We start from the raw sequence: 14,367 nt of genomic DNA on the forward strand, positions 1-14,367 counted from the left end.
CATCTTCTTCTTCTTCTGGGTCTTCACAATCCTTCGTCTCTCTTTCACGAAGACCACGTCGATACGTCCCTGCAACCTTGCCCTCCTGTCATCTCTTCTCACATCGTTTCTACGATTCTGTCACGAGAGAATGGAATCTCGAAAGAGGATGTTTGCTTAATGCCTTTGTGCGAATATACCGTTCGCGAGAACCTAAGAAAATTTCCTCGTTCGATCATTTGTATGTTTGCCCTATCCTCGCCCTCCTCCACACTTGTCACGCTCGTGTATGTATCTGTGTGTGAAGTTTTTTTTATTTTTATCTTACACGGAAAGATTTTTCAGTTCCTCGCCTATCATCATACTCTTCGTCTTCGTTGTTCTCTTCGTTTACCTTATTCTCTCTCTCTCTCTCTCTCTCTCTCTCTCTCTCTCTCGTCGCTTCGTCTTACGTATCGACGACGACACGTTGAATATCCGCGAAACTGGAAACGAATAATTTTTCTAGACGCCGCTCTCTCCTTCTTCTTCTTCTTCTTCTTCTTCTTCTTCTTCTTCTTCTCTTTCGATCTTCTTCGAGATAACGCGAGACACGGCGATCCCTCGTGCGCTCTCTCTCTCTCTCTCTCTCTCGCGCACGAGATGCTCCTTTTATTTCGTTCGTCGGAGTTTCTCCCTGGAATCGAGTTTGCGGAGGATCTCGGTACTTCGAGTGATTCGTCGATTTTACAAGAAAATACGAGCTACGGTGCCCGCCCGTTTTGCATTTTTTTCCTCTTCCTCCCTGTACCCTGTACCAATACCTCTTCGTCGTTCTCTCTACAAACATTTCTTTCTTTTATTCTTTATCTTTTCATTTATTTTTCTTCTCCTTCTGCTTTCTTCATTTCCTTCCTTCTTTCCTTCTTTTCCTTCTTAGATACATCGTTAACTTTATTCGATGTTTCTCTGTATACTTACCGGTTTCCAGACTCCACGTTCAAGGTTCTTTTCCTTCTTCTTCTTCTTCTTCTTCTTCTTCTTCTTCCTCCTCCTCCTCTCCTCCTCCTTCTTCTTCTTCTTCTTCTTCTTGGCCATTGTCTTTAAGGTCTGTTTGCGATTCACGCATTCTTCTCTTATTGAGTGTGAAACGATCCGGCGCATTGTGTCAGGAATCGTGTGTAAGGACACGTCAAGTGGTTCCCCACGGAGAAGCCGCCTCCTTTCAGAAAACCTTACCTCGTAGTTCCGCCTCTCGTCGTTGAAAAGTGATTTGTTACCTTTACCTGCTCAAAGTAGGGGTCTCCATTGGCAGGGGCACCCTTCTTCCTTCTTCTTTAAAGACATCGTCGTTTCGGTCTGATTTATCTAACTCGAAAGCTCTCTACACAGGGAAGTCGAGTATTAGGCATGATTACTTTGACAAAATTGCCATAGAATCGAGTTCGAGTCACTTCGAAACTCGTAATTTCGATTTTATCCATTTAATCTCTCGCGCGAATTTATACAAGGTCTCCTTTGTCTTTTTTCTCCTTCCCTCTCTCTCTCTCTCTCTCTCTCTCTCTCTCTCTCTTTCTTATTTTAACAAACTGCTCTTTCGGAGTTTCGAGAGTCGTTTCGAGGTTAGCACCAAGTTCTTTACGAAATACTGTAAAAAAGTAACCGAAGATAGAATCGTCGTCTTTTTACGATGCAATATCTTTCAACGCGAAGGAAACATTAACGTCCTTCGGTAAATTTTATGAACCTTAATTTAATCCGAAGATACTTCGGGTCTAATAATTCCGCAACAACGGAAAAGAATTTTGACGATCCTTGAATAAAATTGTTTCGATCGTCGTATTTTTCTTTCATATCCTCTCGTTAAGATGTCTTTAAACCAACATAGATTAAATCGACAAAAACTAATCTCGTTTCGTATTGTCAGAGAAAAACAATAAATAAATAAATCGTCCGTATCGTATTTTCACTTTCGAGATCGTTCATTAACGTTGTAATAATAACATGCTCGATGATTTTATGTGGTTATATTATCATTATTACGCTATACGTACCAAGGTCAAACGCTTTGAATTGATCGAACGTTACAGTATCGAAGCTAACGCCTTTCGCTTCGGTTAGTTACACACCGACTGATCTCGCACACGCACGTACGTACGCATCCACGCACACGGACACGTTACAGGTTGGTTTATAAGCTCGGTTTGTAACATTATTCCATTTCGTCTCTGGTTTCTTCGATGGAGAGCGTGTAAGAGAACTCATAATACCATACAAAATTCTAATCGCATAGACGGATCTATGATTATTTTCCAGCCAACTTTCTCTCGTTCTTTCTCATCAAACGAATCAGACGTTCTCGGAAAGAACTTTATCTCGTCAAGTCGTAGATAAATTTTCGTTCCGCTTTATCATCTCCAACGAAAGCGATTTCTGCTTAACTTCTCTCATGTTATGTCATAATCTCGCCGTCTAGTTTTACGCGAAGTATCTGAATACACGTGATAAATTTTCACGTTAAAGAACGATTCGTTTGAAAAGAAAAAAAGAACATTATGCTTACGACATTTTTTCTTGCTCGAATATTCGTGCGAAATATTAGATTAAAACGAAAAAAAAGAAAAAGAAAGGAAATGTTGAGAAAAATCTTATGTTATTCTACGGAAAAATAAGAAAAAAGGGGGAGGAAAGAAAGAAAAGAGAAACAGATTCATCAAAATTTCGATCGAACGATCCAATCTTCGATCGTCGTTTCGTAATTTTTTAAGGAGACCACCGTAGAGATATCAGAGTGAAAACTCTCTCTCTCTCTCTCTCTTTCCATCTCTCATGTCACCGCGTTTGGTCACCGCCTTTTGGACACCGTTAGACGAAGCCAATAAATAATAACCTCGTTGAGTGCTCGTCAACAAGAGAAAACCTGTCGAACGGAACTCGCATTCTTCGTCGAGAGCAAATACATTGTCGATAATATAATAAATCTCGGGTAGGCCGAAATATACCTTTTTCCGGGCCTCGTGGGTCCTCCTCGCGGAACGTCGTTTGGGAGGGTAGAAGAGGGGGAAAAAAGAAAAGAAAAGATAGAAAAAAGAATGAAGGAAGGAGAAAAAAGAGAGAGAAAGGATCGAAAGGAAAGGAGAACGAATCTTACCTCTGGCTACTCTCTTTCTCTTTCGTTCCATGAGTCTCTCCCATCCCGTGGAACCGAAATCCCGTGGAACTTCTTTTTTAGACCGTGTCGAGTTTGATTAGCAATGCGATGTGAATGGGCCTTAAGAAGAAGGATGCTCCGATGGCTGCGCCGCTGAAAGGTGGCTAGTTGGCGGCAGGGATCGGCGAAAGCGGTCAGTGATCGCTGGGGCCTCATGCTTCCTCCCCTTCCACTTCATCTCCTCCTTCTCCTCCTCCTCCTCCTCCTCCTCCTCCTTCTTCTTCTTCTTCTTCTCATCCTCTTCTTTCCCCACTACTCTATCTTCTTCTCTCTCCTTTTCTCTCTCTCTCTCTCTCTACTTCACTCGTGCTCACTCGTTCTCCCTACCACACAGTGTTCGAGTCCCTCCGAGGCTCGCAGCCCGCCTCTGGGCCGCCTAGTCTCCTTTCAACGATGCAGGTGACGGAGCATTCTTTTAAATCTAATCAACTACCGAACCCCCGACTCGATCTCTACTACGTGTGCACCATATACTGTAGACTATGCACGTCCTATGTTCTATATTCACCTAGAGATAGTTGGATATATATATATATATGTATGTATGTATGTGTGTTGTATATATATAAATATGTATATATACATATATTATATGTATGTATGTATGCGAGAACTATATGGAGTGGCCGCGGAATATCAGATGCGACCGAAAGCTCGTTAATCCGTTTTACGAGGAACGCCGAGGCCACCTAACGCAGCGAGTGCAAATGTTGTCGACATCGCTTTGTCGACACCACGTTTTGCATTATAGACTTTACACGCACGCACACAACATACGTAATGGTATATATTTAGAATGCTCGATATAGGTAATATTCCTATGATCCTAATATTCCCTTTTTTTTTTTTTAATTTCGTTTATTTTTTATTTCATTCTCCTTTCTTTTTTCTTTCTTTTTTTTTACTGGAAAATCCTTTTACATCATCGACGACTCCTTCGCAAACAGACTCCTTCTTTCTTTTTTCTCCCCTTTCGGATATACCTACGTACAATATATATGCTCTATATATGTATATGTATGTATATATGTATATGTGTGTGTGTGTGTATACATGGCGTGCCGTAGGAGTACAAGCCAAGAATGACGTACGCAATAAGAAAAGCTCTTCTTAGACGAAATAACCGTAATTATCGAAGCTCCGCAAATGAATGCAAATACTTCTTGGTTTTTGCCGCTCGATGGAGTATCATTTTGCCATACATATGGAGATTATTCTCCGGCCGGAAGGCGTGTCGTTAATATCGAAGTATACTCTATATACATACATACATACGTACGTACGTACCCACGCATGTATATATTCTCGTGTATGTCCGAGTTGTGCGCTTACAAGTATACCAGCACGCACATATTCCAGTAGTTTTGGCTTCGTCTCCTTCACGATATCTCGCGTGTTGTCCAATACCAGACTTCAACATTTGAACGTAAGCCAAATCTCTTTCTTTTATTTATTTGTTTATTTATTCTTTTTGTTTTTGTTTTGTTCTTTCGTGTTTTTTTTAATTTTTTTTGTATTTTTTCTTTTGTATTTTTTTTTTTTTTTTCATTCGAACATTTCGTTTCCTTCTGTTTCTTTTTTCGTTCTTTGTTTTGTCCTTTCGCCTTTTTTAATTGTTTTGTTTTTCTTTGTTTTGTTTTTTTTTCCATTCGAACATTTCGTTTCCTTCTGTTTATACATTTTCGAACGAACGACGAGAGAAAGTTTATATTCTCCCTTCAACGAACGCGTACGTTCATTAGTAGCCGAGCAGGGAAATCAATCAAAAGGCCGTTGGATTGTTACGCGTAGCGAAAGAAACTACCGGATTCCGGGCGTCACTTTACCGGTTTGATAAAGACAGATGCGTGCTGATAATTCAAACAGGATCTCTCCTCTCGCTCTCACAGCGAGTAAGTAATTTATCGATTGGGAATGCGACTTTGACAGGCGCGACCCCGGCATTGACCGAACTTTAATCAGCTATGGAATACGTTTGGAATATCCTTCAATATGTGCTTTTTTCATCCTTTCTTTTTTTCTCTTTCTCTTTTTTTTTGTCAGCAGCTGGAACAATGATTAAATAGCGTCGAGAGTCCGACGAGGAGAACGAGAAAGAAAAAAAGAAAGAAAGAAAGAAAGAAAAAATCTAATCCATGTATATGACGTATAAGGCGTGTTGCTGCTACACTTTTAACTGTGCTCTTTTATCTTCTGTCGTAATTGAAAAAAGAGATAAATAAATAAATAAATAAATAAATAACAAAGGGACCCATTACGAAGATAAATTTATCGATCGACGGAATGTTGATTTCTCGTACGATCTGCATCTCTAATTAAAAATGAAGAAAAAGGAGAAGCACGTGGTTATTTTTATTCGCGTCGAAAATCGCACGATTACGATAATAGGAGTAGTGTTAGCGCGAATTCGCATAAACGTTTTAAACGGAGCGATCGATCATCCGGCTCGTGAAGGGGAAGAGAGAGAGAGAGAGAGAGAGAGAGAGAGAGAGAGAGAGAGAGAGAGAGAGAGAGAGAGAGAGAGAGAGTGAGAAAGAGAAGAGTGGAGAGGGAAAGGGGAAGGTGCCTGTCGTTCGATAAATTCACACGGGGGAACGGAGAGAACGACGTTGACGAAAACCCAAGCTGATCTCTTGCGTAATTCACGATCATTACGGTTATCATTTAACTTGGAGGTATATCACCGACTTAAGCTCTCCTCTAATCTCTCTGTCTCTCTCTCTCTCTCCCCCCCTCTCTCTCTCTCTCTGTCTCTCTCTCTTCGTGCCTGTAATTAGCGCGTCTTTCCAACTGTAATTATTCCAAGTCGAATATTTCAAAAGGGGTAAAATCTCTCAGTGTAATCTCTCTCTCTCTCTCTCTCTCTCTCTCTCTCTCTCTCTGTATTTCTCTGTATTTCTCTTTCTCTTTTCTGTGTGTTTCACGACGGAACGAAATGAGAAGACCACGTGTTCTCCGTTGGCACGAAACTAGGATGCTTACGGTACACTTTCACTCGTAGTCGAGCTGACTTTTCCTCGCGTCTTTTACGAGCGAGCCAATCTCCCACTGTACCTGGCTTATTGTTTTCAGAGACGGTTTCTACTATCTATCCTCCGACGTAATCACGATCTCGCAGCTTGCGAAGCCGCAAGATCACCTGCTACTTTCCTCTTTTCCTTTTGTCTTTTTTTTCTCCTTGTCTTATTTTTTCCTCGTTTCTTTCCTCTTCCCTTCTCTCTCTCTCTCTCTCTCTCTTTTGCTCTCTCTCTCTCTTTCTCTTTCTCTCTCTCAATTTCTCTTGCGGAATCCAACCGTTCGTTTTCCCGATTCCTAGAACGATTAGACAGTTTACTATTTCGTAAACGCTAAACGGTCCTTCAAATGTATTTCACTTGAAATCGTTTCGCGCGTGATTTGCCCCTCCCCCATTTTGCCCCCACCCACCCTCAATCACCACAAACGTTTCTTCAACCGCGGAAGAATCGTAAGTCATTATAAGGGAATCGTAAGATTCTGTTAAGTCACTGTGTGAACTCGTTTTGCACAATATTAATTATTTCTTTGAAAATGTATCAGTACTCAAACGAAATGTCGCCCGATTTATTTCGTTTATACGAAATATATAAAATCGTAAAATGTGATACGCATTTCTTTTCTTTTTTTTTTGTTTCGTTTTCTTCTTCTTCTTTTTTATTACTCTCGCAAAATATTTTTATAAAGTACTAAATCGAAGAGATTCGAAAGTAAAGTTTTGAACGTATTTCAGTTTTCTTTTCTTTCTGTTTTCTCTCTCTCTCTCTCTCGACGATATCTACCATTCATACGATATTCCTTACTAATTTTATCGATCGTACGATCTTCCAACACATCGTGTATTTTTTTCTTTTTATTCCCCCCTCCGTTTGATTTGTTTTTTCATTTCCTGTTCTTTTTTCTCTCTCTTTTTTTTTTATTCCTTTTTTCCCTTTTAATTTTATTTAAACAGCGTTATACGAGACTCGCAGGCGCATGCATTCGCCTTTGGCAGTTCGCTTTTACGATCGACGCTCTCGACAACCGGTACGAAAATTCGTGAGGCAACGAAAGAGAGAGAGAGAGAGAGAGAGAGAGAAAGAAAGAGAAAGAGAGGAAACGTGAATCGTGTTTGGGGAATCGACGAAGTCAAAAAGTCTCATGGGAGGACGGGTTCCTTCTCCGACGGATAAGATACCGATCGAACTTTAACGACCTCTCACGAAAAAGGGCTCGGCCGTGGTCCCTTATCAAAAGCATGAGAAGAGGCACGTTCCTTTTCGGATCGTCCTTTCAACATGGAAACTTTATTATTCGCGTGGTTCGCGAATGTCACGTTGATGATCATAGGGGTCCGAGTATCGATAATCGACCATGGAAAATTGATGGTTCCTCGTTTTAGATAACCAAAGAAATTCTCTCTCTTTCTCTTTCGATCTCTCTCTTTCTCTCTCTCTTTCTCTCAAATACTTATACAAAAGTGTCTTCTTAAGAATCCACTTTTCTCCCACAAAAGACTATCTTACGCGTGCACGCGTCGTCAAAGAAAGAGGACGATAATGGTAGAAAGAGGAAAAGAGGGAGAGAGGGGAGGACTTGAGGGAAATCTAGGAAGGATTAGAAGCACGTCGACGAGAAACGAGTTGCTGACGGAGCCGAATGAACCTGAAGAGAGAAGAGACGAAAGGAGCATGAGAAAGAGAGAGATAAGTAGATAGATAGATGGATAGATAGATAGATAGATAGATAGAGAGAGAGAGGAGGATAGAGAACACGTGCGTGTGAGTAAACCTAAGAGAGTGAGAAGGAAGAAAGGTGTGGAAGTTTATTTCTTTCTCTATCTCTATCTCTCTCTTTCTTTCTATATATCTATCTTTCTCTTTCAGAGGAACCGGCGATCGCCCGTAATCGAGTTGACCGTGAAATTTTCATTACACCTTTCCTGAGTTATGCATATAAATAAGGAAGAGGGAGCGAGAGAAGTAAAAGTAGAAAGAAAGAGAGAGAGAGAGAGAGAAAGAGAATATGTGTGTGTATATGTATGTGTTTGTGTACGCATGCGTGTGAGAGAGAGAGAGAAAGAGAGAGAGAGAACGAGAGGGAAGGGTAGGTGCCGGGAGCGAAGAACGTGGCAATGCCTTTGTTAGCGGAAGGTTAATGGTGAGGGACCCCCGGGTATCTTGCGATGCTGACAGCAGTCTCGTTAACGATTACGATAACTCGAAGGGCCTCCTCTTCCTCGGTCCTACATCTCTTCTCTAGTCGCCGATCGACTCTCTTTTGAACCTAAAGCTATTCGCTGCTGTTCGATGCCGCAAGGCTAAATCCCCTCTTTAAAATACTTATACGTATATGCACCATCTTTTCTCTCTCTCTCTCTCTCTCTCTCTCTCTCTCTCTCTCTCTCTCTCTCTCGTTCTCTCTTTCTCTTATATTTAAAACGACATAGAGAAAAAGAATCCAATCGATAAACGTAACTCGCTAGCTCGGAAGTATACTTACGCTAAAGAAGCTTAGTGTAGCTTAGGATTCGTTATTAGTTGCAACAACCTTTTCGTTCCTTCTCCCACCCTCCTCCCTGTCTCTTTTCTAAGTTTTATTTTTTTTTCTTTTTTTTTTCCTTTTTTTTTTTGACCTTTTTAAGTTGCGGTTTCCGGTCCACGACCCAGAAGGTTATTTCGAGGTTGGCGCGTTTTACGAGAGGTAGTTGATTTTCTTCGGTCCTCTTCGGTCGCGCACACCTGCGCATGCGTTAAACGAAAGCGCGAGTAAGAGCGACCATTCGCGCCCTCCTCCATCTCTCAGTCTATTCGATACGTAAGTATTTTCCTTGTTTTCGTTCGTGCCTCGTTAATCTACTCGGTTGTTCTAAATTTATGAGCAGGGTGTAAGCTAGCACCCTTACTTTCTCCTTTTGAAGAAGCGATTGAAAACTAAAGGGTTCAGCGTCACCTCCAAGACACTTTTTATTTTATTTTATTTTATTTTATTTTATTTTATTTTATTTTTTTTTCGAAATATCTGTTAATAATCGAATAGAATAAAATTTTAATAAAATTTGTTCGTTTCATTCGCGATCGTTCGAACATATCGTACGTATATAAATATTAATTATCGTTGCGTAATTTTTATAAATTTTTTCGAAACATTTTACTCTCTATTTCTCTATCTCTCTTTTCACAAAAATATTTGAAGATTAAAAATTGTATTTACCTTAACATCTTTATTTCCTTGTTCGAAGTTCTTCGAAATTCTTGAAATTGGGTAGCGAATGACGATTGAGAGCGAATCTAATCGTTTCTCATGCGTAACGAAGAGAAGTCTTTTCGCCCCCTTTCCCCCATCCTCTTGGCTCCTTTCACGCGTCTTTTTTCCACGGGTTTCAAGCGTTAAGAATTCAAACGGTGGTGGGAAACGTGGCTCGTTACGTGAGCGAGTACGCGCGTACACGAGCCTTTTTAATTAATGTATCGCCCTTGTAATCGTAATTACGTATCTCTTACGATCCATTTTGCGTAAAGAAAATGATAAAAATGAATGATGCGCGTTAAAACCCTTGGATATTTTTGGTTGATCACTTTTCACGACTGACCGCTGTTCAGTAGATAGAGAGAGAGAGAGAGAGGGGGAGAGAATAGCTACTCATATAATCGGCATGGAATTTTATCGGTCTTGTATGCCTCCATCCTTTTCTCTTCTAATCTCGTAACTTTGATCGTTATTGTATCTCGAAGGACCCTCGTGCAAGAGATACGCCCTGAGGAATTATTAAGATAAGTATCAAAGTTCCGGCTAAACGGCAGCGTCGTTTGCGATAACGCTAATTTCCCAGTTCTCTTTGATGGAGCATAGTTGAGTTCGCTTTAACCATACCACACTAAATACATATGAGCATTTATGTACATATATTCATATATACATATACATATATATATAGACATATCTGTTCATAGGTATGTATACATATATATACACACATACACATATAAGTAAGTACGTTTTCTCATCGTGTGTTTGTAAAGGTAACTATACCTGTGTACATAAAAGAGAAAGAGAAAAAGAGAGAGGAGGAGAGAAGAAGGAAACACATGGACACCGGTTTAGCCGTTCTAGCGACTCGAGATAATTCAAGGTCTGGTAGGTGGACAGGGCGCATTCTACCGGCGGCTGGTCGAAAATTAACGACTTCTCGAATCGAGCGAGACTCAGTAAATGGAAGTTGGCCTGTTTTACGCTGCCAGAAATCGAGGGAAGTGAAGCGTAACTCTGAAAATCTTAACTCTGTTCGAAGAGAACGCAAGAGAAGCGTTCGGTCAGGCAGCCAGCCAGCCAGCCAGCCAACAAGCCAGCAAACCAGCCAGCCAGCCGGCCGGTCGGTCGGACGGCTGGTTGGCTGGGCGTGCCACCACGCGTTATTCGAGTTTCGAAGGGAGTCTCCTCCAATCGTCGTCGATTCTAAATCGCGATCGTTCGAAAGAAAGCTGGCTGCCGCCACCTCGTAGTTTCTCTTTTCTTTTTTCTACTTTGGACTTGGACTCGGCGAGTAAAGACGATCATCATCGTCAAGCGTACGGTTCGTTTTATAGAAAAATAATTTTACGTTTTTAGAGACGTTCGACGAACTTCAAAGTTAAAGTTCTTCTCTTTACAAGCGCACTTCTCATTCTCTCCCGTTTTTTCTCATTTCCTCTCTCTCTCTCTCTCTCTCTCTCTCTCTCTCTTTTCATTTTTTATCGAACGTCGAACGTCGTTTCATGTCCCTTCGTCGTGATAAAAAAGAAACCTTTCCATCCAATTATCGGATATTTTGTATCTAACTGCAATTTCCTTGTTTGACACACATTTCGTAAAGTTAGTTGCCGTCGTAACGACGACAACGACGGCTACGACGACTACGACGATTAAAAAATAAAAATGAAGAATAAAGTATAGGGGTCCTGGTGATCGTGCGATCGTTGAATTAAAAGTTACAGAATTTTTTAACGAGCAAACTCTCTCTCTCTCTCTCTCTCTTTCTTCGATTCGTCGATCGTTTCGAGTTGACTACTCTCCTCCTCCTCCTCCTCCTCCACCTCTTTTTTTTCCTCCTGTCTCTCTTTTCAACTTCCATCTCGAAAGTGTGTCTCTCGTTCGGACGCGAAATAAGGCAATATCGACGTTCTCGATCTTAGGGCAGGCAGGACGTTCATAATTAATTATCGCTGAGGAACAAGAAGTAGAAGGGATCAGTCTTGATATCCGATTAACTTGGAAAGTTCAAGCACGAGACGGACGACGCTTTGATATAAGCGCTTTGGACGAGTTTTCGTCGTGAGTTTACCGCCGTCCAAAGAGGCTTACCGGCGGCTCTCTCTCTCTCTCTCTCTTCCTCCCTCTCTCCTTCTCTCTCTCTTTTTTCTCTTCGGAAAACAGTCTAAAGCTCGTTCGTTATCCGTTATTTCATCTTTTTGAGAAAGCCTAAAGGGTAGGTAGGGTCGTAACATGAAATATATATTTTTCTTTTCTTTACGAGGAAATTAAGAGGATAAAGAAAAACAAGACTAAATGAAAAAAAAAATAAACTATGAAAGAATAAAATGAATGGAAAAAGATAGAAAAAGAGGTTAGGGGAGAAATGGAGGGGGAGGAATAGAACGGGCATCTTATCGAAGGTTAATTCGAATTTAATAATAATAATCGATGTCGCACACATCGTGTATCAATTAAGTGATAATTAACGATAAAGGAAAGAAGATTGTCGAGGTGGGGGCAGTGGGCGCGTCGTTAACGATTACGACAAGTGCTCACCCGTCGTGCTTCGGCTCGCGATTCTTACCAAAGGAGAAGAAGAGGAAGAGGAGTAGAGAAAACAGGAGAGACGAGGAGAGGAAAGGAAGAAGAAGAGGTCCAGCATCGGGCACGCTCGGGTAGCTCGACTCACGATGCCGCGATCCTTCGAGTTCAAAGCCTCCCCCCTTCTTCTACCCTTCTCCTTCAAACTCCTTCTTCACCACCACCTCCTCCTCCTCCTCCTCTTCCTCCTCCTGTTCTTTCTTCTTCTGCTTCTTCCTCCTCTACTCCGAAGCCTCCTTCCTCTTCTCTTCTCTTCTCTCGTCAGTCGAACGAAAGACGTGTATACCACCGGCGACCACCCGAAAATTAACGACCTCGCGAACCGACTAAGACTCGGTAAACGAAAACTGCCCAATTTTTTTAAGCCGGTCGTTAAAGCCTCGTCCGCACGCCTCGCTACGAGTACACCCGACTCCGTGAGTAGTGAGAGGGAGTGAGCGAGAGAGAGGGAAGGAGTGAGTGACTGAGATACAGAGAGAGAGAGAGAGAGAGGGAAAAGGCCGAAGCGAAGGCAGCGCGAGCACGTATTGTGTTGGGCACGACCAGGGGCGGATTTCGTTACTCTGAGGGCTCATGAATTATCAGCTCTTATGGAATTCGCTTCTTTAGCTCGTTTATACGATTATGTAATTTTCTATAATTTATGGTAATTGGAAGGGATTTTTCTTGCGATTGCGTAAAAAGAACTTTTTCGTTCATTCTTGTAATCGCCGATGGAATGCTCACTCGAGATTCGAGTTCTGTAATTTCGTTGGATGCAACGATATCTTTGCGAGAAGATGAAAGTAATACAAAGAGAGAAAGAGGGAAAGGGAGAGGGATGAAACAAAGATAGTTACGTATATGAAATTGCAGTTCTCGTCGGAATATACTTCCATCATGTAGGTATATGAAAAAGAAAAAAGGCACACAATGATTCACACAATTGTTCGTATAATTTATTATTATTATTTTTATTATTATTATTATTATTATTATCAGCAGCATTTGATTCTTTTGACTTTTCATAAGATATATGAAGAAAAAGTTTTTTCAGTCATAAAAATTCCACCGTCCAAATAATAATTCCTTAACTAATTACAAAGTAGGAAGATGCGCGTTAGTAATACCTATATTTATACATATAAATGTATACATACACACATACACACACATATTATATATATATATATATATATATATATATATATTTGAAAAATTGACGTGTAGAGCAATTTTTCGGTAAGCAACGATGAGCGACGTTACACGCGAGCGTGATAATGATCCGTGACGATTGCGTCAGGAGAAGAGGGACTGGTGGCTAATGATCTATTATGCAATGCTTGTAAATTAATGCGCTGTGTAAAGCAAACCGAGCACCGTGAACGGTTATCGCTGACCTCCGGCATGGACCGGCATGTATGCGCACCACCACCCGTTGTCTTTTTCGCGTTTCGCGGTCCTCTAGAGAAAGAAAGAGAGAGAGAAAGAGAAATAGATAGAGAGAGAGAGAGAGAGAAAGAAAGAGAAAGAGAGAAAGAGAAAGAGAGAGAGAGAGAGCCTGAGAGATATCAATGCGCGCCTCCGGATAGGTGCGTTATTGCTACCGCATATAAAGCTCGTATAAATAAAAGATAACGCGAAGAGAGAAGGAGAGCGAACGAGTTCGTGCAACCGAGTATACCTTAGACAGAAAGAGAGAGAGAGAGAGAGAAAGGGAGAGGCTGGGCACACCTGGATCGTGCAAGCGGGTGGTACGTTTCCGTTTCGCGATACAAAAGGAGCAACTCGAAGCTTGGAAGCCGTACGATCGCCTCCCGTCTTACGGACACTCACTCGTCCGTCCCACGTAAACCCGAAGAGAAATGGGGGAACGTACTTACTTACTTACTTTCCTTTCTTCTTTTCTTTTTCTCCTTTTATCTTATTTCTTCTGTTTTACATTTCTTTTTCTTTTTTATTTTTATCAATTTTTTTCATTATTTTTTTTTTTGATTTTTTTATTTTCTTTTTTTTTTTTTTTTTACTTAATTTACTTCTTTTTGTTTGCACTCCGATCCGTTGCACTCCTACTGCGTCGAGCGTGGCCCGGCGTTCTTTATACCAACCATACTTTTTTTTTTTTTTTTTTTTTTTTTCAAAATTTTATATTTTCGTTAAAATATGTATTAAAAAAATATATATATGTATGTATAAGAAAGAATAAAAAATGAAAATTATTCCAGTAAAAAATAATGTCGAACATTTCTTTCTTTCTTTCTTTTCTTTTTTTTTTTTCTCTTGACCCGATATCTTCGTGATTTATTTTATTTCAATAGCAATTGATTGCTCGGCAATAAATATTGACACATAGAGACGGAATCAATCATTCCTCTTCTTCTTCTTTTTCTATT

General features: G+C 40.7%; 1 protein-coding gene across 1 annotated transcript in view; it reads left to right on the plus strand.

Moving 5' to 3' along the window:
* LOC127072657 (lysine-specific histone demethylase 1A) overlaps positions 1 to 14,367 on the plus strand; it is a 122,118-nt gene that overhangs the window by 66,882 nt on the left and 40,869 nt on the right. The window lies entirely within an intron of this gene.

The sequence above is a fragment of the Vespula vulgaris genome, chromosome 2 (assembly GCF_905475345.1).
Source record: "Vespula vulgaris chromosome 2, iyVesVulg1.1, whole genome shotgun sequence".
NCBI lineage: Eukaryota > Metazoa > Arthropoda > Insecta > Hymenoptera > Vespidae > Vespula > Vespula vulgaris.